The sequence below is a fragment of the Gossypium hirsutum genome, chromosome A09, assembly GCF_007990345.1.
Source record: "Gossypium hirsutum isolate 1008001.06 chromosome A09, Gossypium_hirsutum_v2.1, whole genome shotgun sequence".
Lineage (NCBI taxonomy): Eukaryota > Viridiplantae > Streptophyta > Magnoliopsida > Malvales > Malvaceae > Gossypium > Gossypium hirsutum.
Genome location: NC_053432.1, coordinates 17627078 through 17645799, shown reverse-complemented (window position 1 = coordinate 17645799; position 18722 = coordinate 17627078).

Below are 18722 nucleotides of genomic sequence, written 5' to 3'. Positions count from 1 at the left end.
AAATTCCCCCAACCATTAGCTGATGATTGGAACAAACATTAAAAATATATTTTTTTGGTGCAATGGCCAACAACCATGTATTTCTTTTTCCATTCGTATTTTCTAAAGTACATGTTATACAAGTATAAAAAAGAATTTTTTGGGGGTGTCATGTACTAGGTGGATGACACCTATTTTCGAAATTTTTATTTTAGGGGTGTTGTGACTGTGGTGGTCAGCACTTATTTTCAGTATAAAAAAAACACCTTGCCCTTTTTCCTTTTTTGATGGTTTTCACAGCAATATGCTTTCATCTTTAACATTTGGAGAAAAATAAGTTCCAAATGAGTTAACAGTGTGTTAAACAAAAGAAGCAAATAAGAATAAATGGGCTTCTCTCTACAGGCACTGGAAAAAAAATTGATTTAAATGAAAGGCATGGAGAAAGCAAAAAAAAAAAAATTCAAAAAGAGAAAAAGAAAGTCGTATCATGTTTTACCTGTTTTAGAAAATGAAAAGCCAAATACACTTGAAAGAAATAAAAAAGACTTAGGAAGAAGGGAGGAAGAGAAGAGAAATTGACAACTTTTCTTTAATAAACAAAAAATTAATGGTTGGTGGCTTTTGCAGATGGAAGTAAATAACTATCTGTTTTGTTGGAAAATTAAAATTTGTTTAATAAAATTTCTTTAATTAAATTTAATAGTCTTTGATTTGATTTAACTAATAAATATACAGTTGCATGCATGTAGGGAAAATGTACAAAATTGAGTACAAAATATGAACCAATACTTAAAAGAAAAAACATAATGTTACAGACATATCATGTAGTAAAAAACACTATAAAAATAATAATATACTAGCAAATGCATGGTATTAAAAAAAAATACCATTCATGAGTGGAATCAGGGTGAATAACTTTGTTGCGAAATTAGGTAGTATAATTATGTTAGTTTTCTCATAAGATGATTTTATTCAATTGTAATTTTCCAATGTCATTTTGTTTAACCGTTATTCAATTGTAATTTTCAAATCATTGTATTTATAAGTAGTTGAGTATGGTGCAGTATGTTGTATTTATATTGTACCATTCAATTTTGAAAAAAATTCTATCAATCAAATTCTGCAAATTATGGCTAGCCTATCTCTGTCATTAAATTAAGATCATGATTAACAAATTAAAGTGAATAATTAATGTTTAAATTCAATATATTTTAAAAATGGATAAGGTGTAACTCAAAGCTGCCCAAACTATTCCAATCCTTTGTTTTATATATATTGTTGGGATAAACATTAATTAAGCAATGAATGAGAATAGATAGAGAAAATTGGACAGAAATATTTACGTGGAAAAACTTTTCTGAATAGTATAAAAAATCATGGGTAAAGAAAACTTCACTAAATGACAAAATAACCAAAGAAGAGTACAAGATGGAGAACAATTAAAACAAGCCCCTAAATCCCTGAAAGATACAATACTCTCTAGCTAAAACACAAAATTTCCTTAAGCTCCCTTTTGTTGTGTCATTGAATCTTATTCTCTAGGATTACTAAAAGCCCTATTTATAGATTGAAATTCGTGGGCTAATATGATTAAATATCTCTAGAGTTATTAGAGTTCAGATGGGAAAAGATAGTAGAGTTTAACTAGGAGAAGAAAACCCAGTTTAGTAAGGAACATGTTGTGAGGTTATTTATAAACTTGTCGAGACACCACATGTCACATCACTGGGACATCAATTTCTTCTCGTTAGGATGTTGTGTTTTTTGTCATCAAGACAATGACTCTTTTTCGTGGCGGCGTTGTAACACCCCGAACCCGAGACCGACACCGGAGTCGAACACGAGGTGTTAACAGACTTTTAAAAATTTTCCAGACACTGCCAATCTGCGTAATAGTCGCTTTAAAAATCATATCTTGAGTTCAGAAACTCGGAATCCAGTTCTGTAAATTTTCTCTAAAACTAGACTCATATTACCATCTACATATTTTTTTCTAGAATTTTTGGTTGGGCCAATTAGTACAGTTTATTAGTCAAAGTCTCCCATGTTACAGGGATCGACTACCCTGACCTTTGCGCATTACGACTTGGATATCTCCTTGTACAGGGCTCCAATACTGATGCCGTTTGTTTCTATAGAAACTAGACTCAGAGAGGAATCTATACATATATGGTATGACTCCTAATTATCTCTGGTTAATTTATAATGAATTTCCAAAGTCGGAACAGGAAATCCAGAAACAGTTCTGGCCCTGTCTCACGAGAACCTGAATATCTCTTAACATACTGTCCGTATGATTGTTTCGTTACTTTCCTATGAAAGTAGATTCATCAAGGTTTGTTTACATAATTTATTCACTATTTAATTACATTCCTGCTATTTTTAGTGATTTTCCAAATCTACCTCACTGCTGCTGTCAGCATCTGCCTTTAAGGTAGACTTTACCTATTTCATGGTTTCCATGATTCAACTAGCCCTTTTTGCATAAATAGCACAATTTATGAAAGTGATTAACCATTCCCATGGCCAATCCTTGTCAAGCATATCCACACCAAATGATTATAACATTATACTCAAACACATATAAGCCATTTTCGCATGGCTATCCAAAATTATACAAGTCCAAAGGGTCCACGACCCACAACAAACGGGTAGTCCTATACATGCCATTTCGAAGTTCAACCAAAATTGTACCAAAAGGGGGCTTTGATAGTGTGGGCGACTTTGACCTCAAGATCCCGAGTCCGATAGCTGGAGAACCAAATCTATAAAACAGAGGAGCAATGAAACGGAGTAAGCAATTTATGCTTAGTAAGTTTTGAGCAAGGAATTCCAGCACAACAAAAGTATAGCATTCATATGGCTAAACGGATAATTTCATATGCACAAATTTTCGATATCATACTTGCTTCACATTACCAACCCTTATGTACATACACAAAAGATCAACTCAGCCAAAGGCCGGTAGCTCGTTTATCAACTGAGCGAACACTTATTTGTAAGGGCTCAACTAAATTCAAGCACATACGAAACATACCTCAATGTTGGGATGTTTCGAGAGTATTAACTAGAATTTTACAGCAAGTTCATTCATTCCCAAATCACGTACCTTCGGAATTTAACCGGATATAGCTTCTCGTTCAAATGCCTTCGGGACATAGCCCGGTTATAGTAATTCGCACAAATGCCTTCGGGACTTAACCCGGATTTAGTATCTCGCACAAATGCCTTCGGGCTTAGCCCGGAATTAGTATCTCGTACAAATGCCTTCGGGCTTAGCCCGGAATTAGTATCTCGCACAAATGCCTTCGGATCTTAGTCCGGATATTGTCACTTAGCACAAGCCTTCGGGACTTAGCCCGGACATCATTCAAATAACCATGCACATTTAACAATAAATCATGGCCCATTCATATTTCATTTTCGTTAGCAAAACACAAACACAAGACATTTATCATTCTTGCAAATTCGGCTCAATAGCCACACAAAGAGCATGATTTTAATTTGCTCAAAACATGATCTAATCACATCATAATTTAAGCTCTTTTACTCAAGAACTTACCTCGGGTGTTGTCGAACGATTCCGATAACTATTCGACCACTTTTTTCCTTCCCTTTATCGGATTTAGTTCCCCTTTGCTCTTGAGCTTAATTAAACAAATAAATTGATTTAATCATTTGAGCATCGAAAAGGGGAACACAAGGCACTTAGCCCATATTTATACATTAGACATTAAAGTCACATATGTACGGAATCATGAATCAAACTCAACATTTTAGCTAATTTTTTTCCCCTTGGCCGAATATGCATGTCTATTTTGGGGCCGATTTCAACACTTAATACATTCTACAAGTATGGTCACTTGTATTGACTAAACACCCTTTTGTTTCAAGTTCAAAACTTGGCTAATACACACATATACACACTAGTAAAGCATCCTCTCCCTTTCCATCAATTTAACACATGCATTGCTCATTAACATGCAAAAGTTATATTCGGCCTTAGCACACAACTTGCTAGCCGATTCTTCTCCATTTAGCAACCAATGCACATATGTGCTCACTCAAAAATACTAAAAAGGAGGTTCAAGAATCATCAAGCCACCATCACATGCATCATTAACAAGCTTTATATTTAGCATGCAATGGCATTAACACAAAATCCACCTAGGCCGAATCTTAGCTCATCTTCATGCCTCATCACCACAACATCAAACATCAACCAAGAATGATGCATCCATGGCCGAGTGTCATTTCCATCACATAGCAAGATTTAGACCATGGGCTAGGTAGAACTCAAGCTAACAACTAAAACATGCATGCATCTCATGGAACATCATCAAACATACCTTAGCCTAGCTACATGCATGGCCGAACCTCTTCAACCTTTCTTCTTCCTTCCTCCTTAAAATTTTTGGCCAAGGATGAACCAAAGGATGAGCATTTTTTTTTCTTTGTTTTTTTCTTTCTAGTTTCGGCTAAATGAAGATGAGAAATGATGAACACAAATTTTCTCCTTTCTTTTCTTTAGCTCACGGCAATGGGGGGGGAAACAACTACACACATTTTTTTTTGTATTCATCATACTCCTTTTCATTATTTTATGCCCATGCCCCTTATTTTATTTTTTTCCTACATACCTCACTAGGCCAACATGTTCCCAACATGTTTCCACCCATAGCATGGCCAACCACTAGCTCAAATTTTGGGTAATTTGACATGCAAACCCATCATTTTCACAACATGCATTAATAGACCATTTTAAATTAGCCTATCATATTTTCACCATGTCTCATATTAATCCCTATTTAATAATTTCTCATGCAATTGGCAAAATTGGAGAATGAAACTTCCACATACTCATGTACACACATAATAAGCATAGAATATGGAAATCAATTATTTTTATGACTCGGTTTTGTGGTCCCGAAACCACTTCCCGACTAGGGTCAATTTTGGGCTGTCACAACTCTCCCCCACTTAAGAAATTTTCGTCCCCGAAAATCTTACCGGTAAATAGGTTTGGGTATCATTCTTTCATCGAGCTCTCGGTTTCCCAAGTAGTTTCCTCGATCCCGTGTTTGAGCCATAACACCTTCACTAACGGAACCCTTTTGTTTCGCAACTCCTTCACTTCACGAGCTAGGATACGCATCGGCTCTTCTTCATAACTCATATCAGCTTGAATTTCAACCTCTGATGGGCTAATTATGTGCGATGGATCAGATCGATAGCGTCGAAGCATCGAAACATGAAAGACGTCGTGAATCTTTTCAAGCTCAGTGGCAAAATCAATCTATACGCAACCAGACCAACTCGTTCAGAGATTTCGTACGGCCCAATGAATCTCGGGCTCAACTTGCCCTTACGGCCAAACCTGAGTACCTTTTTCCAAGGCGAAACTTTAAGGAACACTTTATCTCCCACCTGATATTCAATGTCCCTTCGTTTCAAATCAGCATACGATTTTTGACGATCTGTGGCTCCTTTCAGACTTTCACGGATTACCCTTACTTTCTGTTCGGCATCCTTAATCAAATCAACTCCGAAAATTTTACTTTCACCGAGCTCGGTCCAAAACAATGGTGTACGGCATTTACGACCGTACAAAGCCTCGTAAGGTGCCATCTTAATACTTGATTGAAAACTATTATTGTAAGCGAATTCAATCAAAGGTAAATACCATTCTCATGAACTACTGAACTCGAGGATGCAACATCTCAACATATCCTTAAGTATCTGAATTATCCGCTCAGATTGACCATCGGTTTGGGGATGAAAAGCAGTGCTAAAATGCAGCTTGGTACCCAAAGCTTCTTGCAATTTCCTCCAAAATCGCGAGGTGAATCTCGGATCTCTATCCGACACGATAGAAATAGGTACCCCGTGTAATCTCACAATCTGAGAAACGTACAATTCAACTAGTCTATCCAATGAAAAATCCATACACACGGGGATAAAGTGAGCCGACTTAGTCAGTCTATCGACAACAACCCAAATCGCATCCTTTTTACTTGTTGACAATGGCAGTCCGGACACAAAGTCCATTGTGACTCGATCCCATTTCCACTCGGGTATCATGATCGGCTGAAGTAATCTTGAAGGCACTTGATGTTTCGCTTTCACTTGTTGACATATTAATCATCTCGAAACAAAGTCGGAGATGTCTCGTTTCATACCATGCCACCAAAACCAACGTTTCAAATCGTTGTACATTTTCGTACTCCCCGGGTGAATTGACATTCGGCTACAATGGGCTTCGTTCAGAATCATCGAAATGAGTTCCGAATTCCTTGGAACACACAAACGACTTCTGAACCTCAAACAATCATCATCATCAATTTGAAACTCCGATTCCTTGTTCGGAGCACACTCAGCCCGTTTTGCAACCAATTCATCATCAACTTTCTAGGCTTCACGAATTTGATGAATCAATAATGGTCTGGCTTTTAATTCAGCTATTAACACATTGTCGGGTAGAACAGACAAGTGCACATTCATCACTCGTAAAGCAAACAATGATTTCCGGCTTAAGGCGTCCGCAACCACATTAGCCTTTCCCGGGTGGTAATCAATGACAAGCTCGTAATCTTTCAACAACTCAAGCCAACGTCTTTGTCGCAGATTTAAGTCTCTTTGAGTCATCAAATATTTGAGACTTTTGTGATCCAAAAATACATGGCACTTTTCACCAAATAAGTAATGTCGCCATATTTTTAAGGCAAATACGATGGCAGCTAGTTCAAGATCATGGGTCATATAATTTTTCTCATGTGACTTTAATTGTCTCGACGCATAGGCCACCACTCAACCTTCTTGCATCAATACGCAACCCAACCCAAGTAGGGATGCATCACTATAAATGACAAACTCTTTGCCTGATTCGGGTTGCACTAAAATTGGAGCTTCAGTCAAATAAGTTTTTAGTTGATCAAAACTTTTCTGACATTTCTCCGTCCATTCGAACTTAACATCCTTTTGAAGTAGCTTCGTCATTGGTGTGGCTATCATCGAGAAACCTTTGACAAATCGTCGGTAATAACTGGCGAGTCCCAGGAAGCTCCGAACTTCGGTAATATTTCTTGGAGGCTTCCAATTAAGTATGGCTGAAATTTTGTTCGGGTCAACTCGAATACCCGATGCGGATACCACATGACCCAAGAAGCTAACCTCTCTTAACCAGAACTCACACTTACTGAACTTAGCATATAACTGCTTATCCCGCAAAATTTGCAACACCAGTCTCAGGTGCTCAACATGTTCGGTCTCATCTCTTGAATAGACCAAGATGTCATCAATGAACACAACTACGAACCGATCCAAATATGGTCTGAAGATCCGATTCATCAAATCCATAAATACCGCAGGGGCATTAGTGAGCCCAAACGGCATCAGTAAGAACTCGTAGTGACCATATCTCGTCCTGAAGGCAGTTTTGGGTATGTCTGATTCTCGAATTCGCAACTGATAATAGCCCGATCTCAAATCTATTTTTGAGAACACTGTGGCTCCCTTCAGTTGGTCGAACAAATCATCGATGCGCGGCAACGGATATTTGTTCTTTATCGTCACTTCATTCAGTTGGCGATAGTCAATGCACAACCTCATGGTTCCGTCCTTCTTTTTCACGAACAATACTGGTGCACCCCAAGGTAAGAAACTTGGTCGAGCAAAACCTCTATCTGTCAATTCTTGCAACTGAGCTTTCAACTCTTTTAACTCGGTTGGTGCCATACGATACGGAGCTATCAAAATCGGCGTAGTCCCAGGTACAAGCTCAATACCAAACTCTACCTCCCGAACAGGTGGTAAACCCGGTAATTCTTCAGGAAAAACATCCGGGTATTCACAAACCACCGGCACAGATTCGGGTTTCTTTTCTAATTCTTTGTCATCAAGTACATACGCAAGGTATGCTTCGCACCCTTTTCTTACATATTTCTGGGCCAACATTGCTGATATTACAGCTGGCATCCCCTCCAAGTCCGTAGACTCAACTCGGATTACTTCGTTATTTGCGCACCTCAAATCAATAGTCTTGCTTTTGCAATTCACAACCGCATCATGCGCGGTCAACCAATCCAAACCAAGAATAACATCAAATTCATCAAACGGCAAAAGCATCAAGTCCGCCGGGAAACAGGAACCTCGAATTTCTAGGGGACATTTCTTACACACTTTGTCGACAAGCACGTAATGACCGGTAATAACATCAGGCGAAGAAGCATCCTCGCGGGCACGTATAGCATAAGCTCTAGCAGGCGCACGAGCCTCGGATCTGGTCGTAGCATCTCTAGATCCTCTCTGACCACCACCAGCATTGCCCGTATTTCCAGATGGTCTACCTCGAGCAGTGGTAGCACCCGGTTTCCCACTCTGATTTACATTCTGTTCAGACAACCTCGGGCAATCTTTAATGAAGTGGTCAACTGATCCGCACTTGTAACAGGAGCGGTCAGGGAATCTACAACTCCCCGAATGCCATTTACCACAATATCGACATTTCGTTCTGTCTCGACGTTTATTCCCAACACTGGCGACCGAAGTGCCTCGTGTACCCACAGGGGGTCGATCACGATCTCGTCTAAAAAGGCCCGAAGTGCCTCTAAACTGGCCCGCATCATCTCGAAATTTCTTCGATGCCTGTTGAAGAGACTTTCTCGAAGATCTTTTACGAAACTCTCCAGTTCCCACATCAACTTTTTGTCTTTCTTTTCTAAGCTCTTCGGCTTTACAAGCTCGCTCGACAAGTACTACGAACTCTCGTATTTCAAGAACGCCAACGAACATTTTTATATCTTCATTCAGCCCATCCTCGAAGCGTTTACACATGATAGCCTCGGACGAAACACATTCCCGAGCGTATTTGCTAAGTCTAACAAATTTTCGCTCGTAATCAGTAACTGACATAGAACCTTGCTTAAGCTCAAGAAATTTCTTCCGTTTTTGATCAACAAATCTCTGACTGATATACTTTTTCTGAAACTCAGTTTGGAAAAACTCCCAAGTTACTTGCTCTCAGGGCACAACAGAAGTCAGAGTACTCCACCAATAGTAGGCAGAATCGCGTAGCAATGAGATAGTACACTTTAGGCATTCATCGGGTGTACAAGATAGCTCATCGAGTACCCGGATAGTGTTGTCCAACCAAAATTCAGCTTGCTCGGCATCGTCGCTATCCGTAGCCTTAAATTCAGTAGCCCCATGTTTTCGGATTCTGTCAACTGGGGGCTTATTTGACCTTATTTGGTCAGTTACCGGAGGTATTGTAGGTGCGGGGGTGGTATTAGTCGGGAATGGAGGTTGTGGAATAGCCGTATTAGTTCGAATGTATTGGTTGAACCAATCATTCATCACGCTATAGAAAGCTTGTCTAGCTTCCTCATTTGGGTTACTAGCATTAGGTTGAGAGTCCGCCGGCGCTGTACCTTGTGCGGGAGCAGGTGCTACACTCTCAAGATCATCAGCTACCTCTCGGTCGGGATCAGGATCCATTACTATAAATAAACACATTTACAATTGTCAGAAATCACCACACTATCAAGTAATCACATAAAATGGCATGTATAGCTAGACCCAACACATTACGGTAGTCCTAGAATCGACTAAACCGTAGCTCTGATACCAATCAAATGTAACACCCCGAACCCGAGACCGACACCGGAGTCGAACACGAGGTGTTAACAGACTTTTAAAAATTTTCCAGACACTGCCAATCTGCATAATAGTCGCTTTAAAAATCATATCTTGAGTTCAGAAACTCAGAATCTAGTTCCGTAAATTTTCCCTGAAACTAGACTCATATGCCCATCTACATATTTTTTTCTAGAATTTTTGGTTGGTCCAATTAGTACAGTTTATTAGTCAAAATCTCCCATGTTACAGGGATCGACTATCCTGACCTTTGCGCATTACGACTTGGATATCTCCTTGTACAGGGATCCAATACTGATGCTGCTTGTTTCTATAGAAACTAGACTCAGAGAGGAATCTATACATATATGGTATGACTCCTAATTATCTCTGGTTAATTTATAATGAATTTCCAAAGTCGGAACAGGAAATCCAGAAACCGTTCTGGACCTGTCTCACGAGAACCTGAATATCTCTTAACATACTGTCCGTATGATTGTTTCGTTACTTTCCTATGAAAGTAGATTCATCAAGATTTGTTTACATAATTGATTCACTATTTAATTCCATTCCTGCTATTTTTAGTGATTTTCTAAATCTACCTCACTGCTGCTGTCAGCATCTGCCTTTAAGGTAGACTTTACCTATTTCATGGTTTCCATGATTCAACTAGCCCTTTTTGCATAAATAGCACAATTTATGAAAGTGATTAACCATTCCCATGGCCAATCCTTGTCAAGCATATCCACACCAAATGATTATAACATTATACTCAAACACATATAAGCCATTTTCGCATGGCTATCCAAAATTATACAAGTCCAAAGGGTCCACGACCCACAACAAACGGGTAGTCCTATACATGCCATTTCGAAGTTCAACCAAAATTGTACCAAAAGGGGGCTTTGATAGTGTGGGCGACATTGACCTCAAGATCCCGAGTCCGATAGCTGGAGAACCAAATCTATAAAACAGAGGAGCAATGAAACGGAGTAAGCAATTTATGCTTAGTAAGTTTTGAGCAAGGAATTCCAGCACAACAAAAGTATAGCATTCATATGGCTAAACGGATAATTTCATATGCACAAATTTTCGATATCATACTTGCTTCACATTACCAACCCTTATGTACATACACAAAAGATCAACTCAGCCAAAGGCCGGTAGCTCGTTTATCAACTGAGCGAACACTTATTTGTAAGGGCTCAACTAAATTCAAGCACATACGAAACATACCTCAATGTTGGGATGTTTCGAGAGTATTAACTGGAATTTTACAGCAAGTTCATTCATTCCCAAATCATGTACCTTCGGAATTTAACCGGATATAGCTCCTCGTTCAAATGCCTTCGGGACATAGCCCGGTTATAGTAATTCGCACAAATGCCTTCGGGACTTAACCCGGATTTAGTATCTCGCACAAATGCCTTCGGGCTTAGCCCGGAATTAGTATCTCGCACAAATACCTTCGGGCTTAGCCCGGAATTAGTATCTCGCACAAATGCCTTCGGATCTTAGTCCGGATATTGTCACTTAGCACAAGCCTTCGGGACTTAGCCCGGACATCATTCAAATAACCATGCACATTTAACAATAAATCATGGCCCATTCGTATTTCATTTTCGTTAGCAAAACACAAACACAAGACATTTATCATTCTTGCAAATTCGGCTCAATAGCCACACAAAGAGCATGATTTTAATTTGCTCAAAACATGATCTAATCACATCATAATTTAAGCTCTTTTACTCAAGAACTTACCTCGGGTGTTGTCGAACGATTCCGATAACTATTCGACCACTTTTTTCCTTCCCTTTATCGGATTTAGTTCCCCTTTGCTCTTGAGCTTAATTAAACAAATAAATTGATTTAATCATTTGAGCATCGAAAAGGGGAACACAAGGCACTTAGCCCATATTTATACATTAGACATTAAAGTCACATATGTACGGAATCATGAATCAAACTCAACATTTTAGCTATTTTTTTTCCCCTTGGCCGAATATGCATGTCTATTTTGGGGCCGATTTCAACACTTAATACATTCTACAAGTATGGTCACTTGTATTGACTAAACACCCTTTTGTTTCAAGTTCAAAACTTGGCTAATACACACATATACACACTAGTAAAGCATCCTCTCCCTTTCCATCAATTTAACACATGCATTGCTCATTAACATGCAAAAGTTATATTCGGCCTTAGCACACAACTTGCTAGCCGATTCTTCTCCATTTAGCAACCAATGCACATATGTGCTCACTCAAAAATACTAAAAAGGAGGTTCAAGAATCATCAAGCCACCATCACATGCATCATTAACAAGCTTTATATTTAGCATGCAATGGCATTAACACAAAATCCACCTAGGCCGAATCTTAGCTCATCTTCATGCCTCATCACCACAACATCAAACATCAACCAAGAATGATGCATCCATGGCCGAGTGTCATTTCCATCACATAGCAAGATTTAGACCATGGGCTAGGTAGAACTCAAGCTAACAACTAAAACATGCATGCATCTCATGGAACATCATCAAACATACCTTAGCCTAGCTACATGCATGGCCGAACCTCTTCAACCTTTCTTCTTCCTTCCTCCTTAAAATTTTTGGCCAAGGATGAACCAAAGGATGAGCATTTTTTTCTTTGTTTTTTTCTTTCTAGTTTCGGCTAAATGAAGATGAGAAAGGATGAACACAAATTTTCTCCTTTCTTTTCTTTAGCTCACGGCAATAGGGGGGAAACAACTACACACATTTTTTTTTGTATTCATCATACTCCTTTTCATTATTTTATGCCCATGCCCCTTATTTTATTTTTTTCCTACATACCTCACTAGGCCAACATGTTCCCAACATGTTTCCACCCATAGCATGGCCAACCACTAGCTCAAATTTTGGGTAATTTGACATGCAAACCCATCATTTTCACAACATGCATTAATAGACCATTTTAAATTAGCCTATCATATTTTCACCATGTCTCATATCAATCCCTATTTAATAATTTCTCATGCAATTGGCAAAATTGGAGAATGAAACTTCCACATACTCATGTACACACATAATAAGCATAAAATATGGAAATCAATTATTTTTATGACTCGGTTTTGTGGTCCCGAAACCACTTCCCGACTAGGGTCAATTTTGGGCTGTCACAGGCGTCAACCTTTTTTTGTCAAATATGTGAAGCCCACTCCACAAATCTCGACCATAACTCATCTTTGTGTAATGCCTTCTTTGTTCAGCCCTATCTGGGGCCTAACTCAATCTTTGCAGGATGCTGACCAAGTCCAAAAAATGTTTGAACTTGGAAACTGGAAGGCTTTTGGTCATCATATCGATTGGATTATTTTCTAAGTCAATCTTATGAATCTAAACATTTCTTTGAGCAACCACCTCTCGAACAAAGTGATATCGAATATCTATGTGCTTCTTTCTTTTGTGATGCATCTAATCCTTAGTGAGATGTATGACACTTTGACTATCGCAATATACAACATTCACATTTTTTTTAACCAACTCCCCGAATAGACCTTTCAACCAAATGGCTTCTTTCACAGCTTCTATGATTGCCATATATTCTGCCTCGATAGTCAATAAAGCCACAGTGGCTTAAAACATGGCTTTCCAGCTAATGGAGCATTTGTCAAAAACAAACAGATATCCTATACGGGATCTTCTTTAGCCAAAATCTCCTACATAATTCGAGTTTACGAAGCCCACTAGACTCTCTGAACTTCTTCCAAACTCTAAATGAGTATTTGATGTCCTCCTCAAATATTTGAGAATCCACTTAACTGCTTGCTAGTGTAATTTACAATGTCTAGCCATGTACCTACTTACAACACTAACAACATGTGAAATATTGGGAAAAGTGCAAACCATTGCATACATTAAGCTTCCAACAGCATTTGAGTAAGGAACCAAGGACATATACTTTTCTTCGTCTTCAGTTTGTGGTCACTTTGATGTTGAAAATCTGAAGTGTGCAGCTAAGGGAGTACTAACTGGTTTCAATTTTTGTATTTTGAACACCGTAAGAATCCTTTCGATGTACCTTTGTTGTGACAAGAATATCCTTTCAGAGTGTCTATCTCTAGAAATTTCCATTCCAAAATTTCCTTAGTTGCACCAATATCCTTCTTCTCAAACTTAAAACTTTAATAGAATAATTTCATATTAATCCTTAGCCACAACTAACATATCATTAACATAGAGCAGCAAGTGTACCACCCCAAACACAGACCGGTAGTCGAACCCGAGCTATAGAATGCCACATTAGCCACCTGAATCACTGTCCATTAACCACCCAACCTAACCTCCAACACACCATAAGTTAAAATAAACCATGTATAGGTTTAAAAAAGTACAAGATGTGTAACATCCCAAAAATCGGGGGCTAGTAAAACCAGATTTGTGAATCTAGAGAGAGTGGTTTTGCCTTAATTTTTAAGATTATCTATGCATTTTTAAGAAAATAAATGAGGTATTGGTTTGTTGGTTAAGTGTTAGTGAAATGCAACACCTCAGATTTTAGGGTTAGAAGTTTTTAGGGGTTGCATTTAAGGTATATGCATAGCCCAACCAATTATGTGTGTTTTTGCGTTCTAGTGACAAAATGAGCCTGTTGGTCTGGTGGTTGGTTATGTGTTGGTTTAACCTTGGGTCTCGAGTTTGGGTCCTCAGGTGTGTTATGAGGGAATTATTTTTCATTTCTCTTTTTTTTGTTGAAAATTTTAATATTTATTTATTTATTTTGTTTTTTTCTTTTCCCTCATTATTTTTCTCACGTTCTCTCCTCTCCCTCACAATCATTCTTCTTTCTTCTTCTTTCATTTTTGGATTTCTTGCGCCCTTTGACAAAAACAAAAGAATGATTTTGTATATGATTTTTTGAAAAGTAACGGTTTCTTTGTCGTCAAGTTGGTGTCTGGGTGTACGATCACGAACTAAGGTGTGGGTTTCGAACTTTTCTTTAATATTATTTAAATTTTGAAATTGATATGTGAAATTCGGCAATTGTTGGTGCGTTTCTGAATTGGTTCGTTTTGATATTGGATTCCATGGAGTTTAGTTATGTCTAGAATACTACAGCAATTAAACCGTAGGTTTTTTGTATTAAAGCGGATAGGAATCATTTTTATGTAATTTCGGGGTGGGTTTTAGATCTACTGATGTTGGGAATGTATTTAAAAAAGAAAGGAACCATTTGCAGACAATTTCGATGTGGTTTCGTGACCAAAGGGTGGTCACACGAGTGTGTGTCCCCACACGGGCGGTTCACACGACCGTTTACATTTGGGATTTAGGATTTTCGAGAAAATTTTGGTGCCACCCGGCAATGTGGCTGATTTGGGGATTTTAGTCGACTTCTACACGGCTGTGTCCCGTAGGCACACAAATGTGTGCATTTAGGGATTAGGGTTTGGATGGTTTAGTGCCACAAGGCCATGTGGCCAATTTATGGATTTGGGGATCCCACACGAGAGTGTGTTTTGGAACACGACCATGTCTGGCGGGCACATGGGCAGATGAGACCCTCACACGATCATGCCTGCTCTGTACCCTATTTTAGAACAAACGGACAGAGAGTTACACGACCAGATCGCACGACCATGTCCTTAGGTCACACGGGCATGTGCCTTAGCCGCACGGCCGTGTGCCTCCTTTCACACGGGCATGTGCCTCTCCACATGGGCATGTTGACCTCCACACAGCCTAGGCACTTTCACACGGTCAGAGCACACGCCTTTGTGGCCCTGTTTCCTAAACTTTTGTTCTGTAGCGTAACTTATCTATTCTGTTTCTTAGGGTCCTGTTATTAACTATAAGCATGGTGCTAAACTTTCGATTTGTTAGTTGATGTTTGTAATGTGCTTTGAGAAATGAAACCGTGTCTGATAACTATGAAGAAATTTGACATTGAGGTTGTGTGTGTAAAAGCATTCTGATTCTGTACTCTGATTTAGTCTTCCTTCTGTGTCTGTGTGACTGTTTGTGTTTGGTGTGAATTCCTGCATTTGCATCATGATTTGGGGTTTGGTTTTGAAGAGAAGGAAGAGTGATTCTGATCTGATCTGGAAGTTTAACCGCAACATAACTGTACAACGGTTTGTCGCAATGCATTGTATTGTATCTACGTTAGCTTTGCTGCTTTCTTTTATCTGAGCGACTTAGTCCACATACATGGCGTGTAAGGTTGGATGGACCTTTCGAGGTCCTATGTGATGTGTCTGGTTGGATGAGCTTAAACAACTCTATTGGGGTGTGATCGGGGGATAGAGAGGTGCTTTGGCTGGATGGGTGGGTTTTCACTACTTGACTGCATTCATAAGGATCTGATTAAGTGATTGGGTGTAAGTTTGTTTGTCTGCATTTTGTCTATAATGACATTTTGTAACACTATGTGTTATGATAAGTGCTTTGTTTGAGTATGTTCATTTGGGACATTGGCTTCGTGTATGCCTTCTGGTTTTGTATATCTCTGTAAGTACATTTCGTTGTTGTACTGCTATTTGGAATTTTGGTCTGTGATTTTTTTGTTAGTCATGTCTCGAACTCACACTGAGCTCGTATAGCTCACCCCCTTAGTGTTCCCCCTTTTAGGTTTATTTTTTAATTCTGATGCTGGACTCGGCATGGCAGAGGTCTCGGAGTTATGCATTTTAAATAATTGGTTTCAGTACTGTTTTGAAAATTATGGTATGAACTTTCTTATTAAATACATGTAAGCATTATTTGGACTGAGGTTTTTGTAATACCAAGATTATATATTTGAGAGTTTTTATGGAACTTAAATATGGTAATGTTTTTTGGTTTGTTAAACTAAAATTTCCAGCGATCACTTCAGTGATCAATGTGACCTTCGAAATTTGGTCTAAACTCCTAGGCCGGGTATTGGGGTGTTACATTTAGTGGTATCAAAGCCAGGTTTGCAAAAAGCCAACCTGTGTTTTTATGTAACCGTCTACACGTGTGTTCATTTTTGAAAAAAAATTATAAACTATACCACAATAATTTGAAATGATTTGTAACAACCTATTTTTAGTGAAATCAGAACAGTAGTTTGGGGACCACAAATCCGATCCAAAATATATTTTATTTTTATTTTACCATATGGCTCGTAGTAGGATAGAAATGATGTGTGAAAATTTTGACATAAAATTTTTATCGATTTAGTGCCTAATTACGAGAAGGACTAAATCGCATAAAATGCAGAAGTTGAATTCTAGTAGCTATGAGGATTAAATAGCTATGGAATTCAAAACTTAAGGTCCTTATATGGTAATTAGACCATTAATAAAAGTATGTAGATTTCTTATGGTGACTCATCCATGGAATTATAGAAAAAGACAATGGACAAAATTTGAAATACTAAAATATTAATTAATTAAAAATATGAAAAGAATTATGTCATCTTCTTTTGTCATCTTCAACCTTAAAAATACATGGAAACCCTAGGAGAGAGAAAAAAAGGTTTCAAGGCCTAACTGGGTAAGTTCTCTTGTCCTGTTTTTAGTAATTTTGGTATTTTTGAAATCGGGATAACTTAATCTCTCTATTTGAGGGATTAATTTAAAGAGTTATCAAGGTATGAAAATGGGTCATGAATGTATTATGTTGGAAATTAGAATTTTATGGTAGAAAATGAAAGGTTAATGATAGATAAAAAACTTTTGCAAGGTAATTTTTGATAAAACTTGATTTAGGGACTAAAATGTAAACTTGTGAAATTGAAGAAAAAATTATAAAATTTTATGTAAACATGTACTGGAAAATTTGTAATGGGGTTTTGGTTAGGCTTGGAATAGGGAGTAATTTGTATAAGTTTCCGAGCCCAGGGACAAAATCAAAATTTTTGGAGAAGTTAAGGGCAAAATGGTAATTTTTCCTAGGATGTAAATTGAGTCCGTCTAAGTATGAAATGTATGAACTTAATGATTAAATTCATTTATATAGATCCAGACAACACTAAGTCGAGGTTAGATCGAGGAAAAGAAAAGATTTCGGATGAGTAGACTTTTACGAGAACAAGTGTCGAGGTAAGTTCGTGTAACTTAATCGGGTATGTAATTATGTTAATTGGATGTTGTGTTTGAATATAATGTGATTTTTTTTATGTGCTTATTTATATGTTATGATGAAAAATTGATACATGCTTGAAATGATGAAAAATTGATTAAGTCCCAATTGAATATTGAATTCCGATGAATGTATATGCTTTCCCAAAACTAATAAGGTCCTGCATTTGTTGCAGATGGGATTTAGCTCGGATGAGTAATTCCAATGACCTTGTTATCAAAAGGATTCAGCCCGGACGGGTAATCCCGATATAATACCTCTCAAGCACACGTTATGATTAGGGTTTAGCCTAGACTGGTAACCCTAATTAAACTCTTGTGAGCATACGCTATATAAAGGATTTAGCCTGGACTGATAATCCTGTTATATGACCTGTGGCTCGAGAGAGTAATTCTTGGTTAAGTGCCCTAATAGGTTTTTTCTGGAATAAGAAATTGACGGACTATTGAATCATACATCACGAGTGTATTACTTAAGCATCCATCGGAATTCAATGATTCAACGGACATACAAGTCTTGGCATGGCATAATAATCTTGAGATAAAATGATAATGACTTGAAAGAATATTGCTTGATGAGCTCATCTATGTTACTTGATTTATATGAAGATTTTGGTGACTAACATGTTTGATTGAATGTATGTGCTTAGGCAAATTTAGTCAAATTGATGGAAACACGATATTGTATGTTTAGATTTAATAATCAAGATTGGTAAGTTTAGTTTTTGTTATACAAACTTACTAAGCATATAATGCTTACTCATTTTATTTTTCCACTATTTTATAGTGCTCGAAAGCTTGTGAAAGTTGGAAAATTGCTGGAGCATCGTCATACTATCGTCTAGCATTTTGGGTATATTTAGTGAAATCATTTTGGTATAATGTCATGTATAGGGAAACTTGGTCAATAGTGGCTTGAAATTGTTATTTTGTCACCTAGCCATTGGGATGGCTAGTAATGGCTTATTTTGGTATGATTAAGTAGATTATGATGTTATGTTCACATGTGATATGTTATG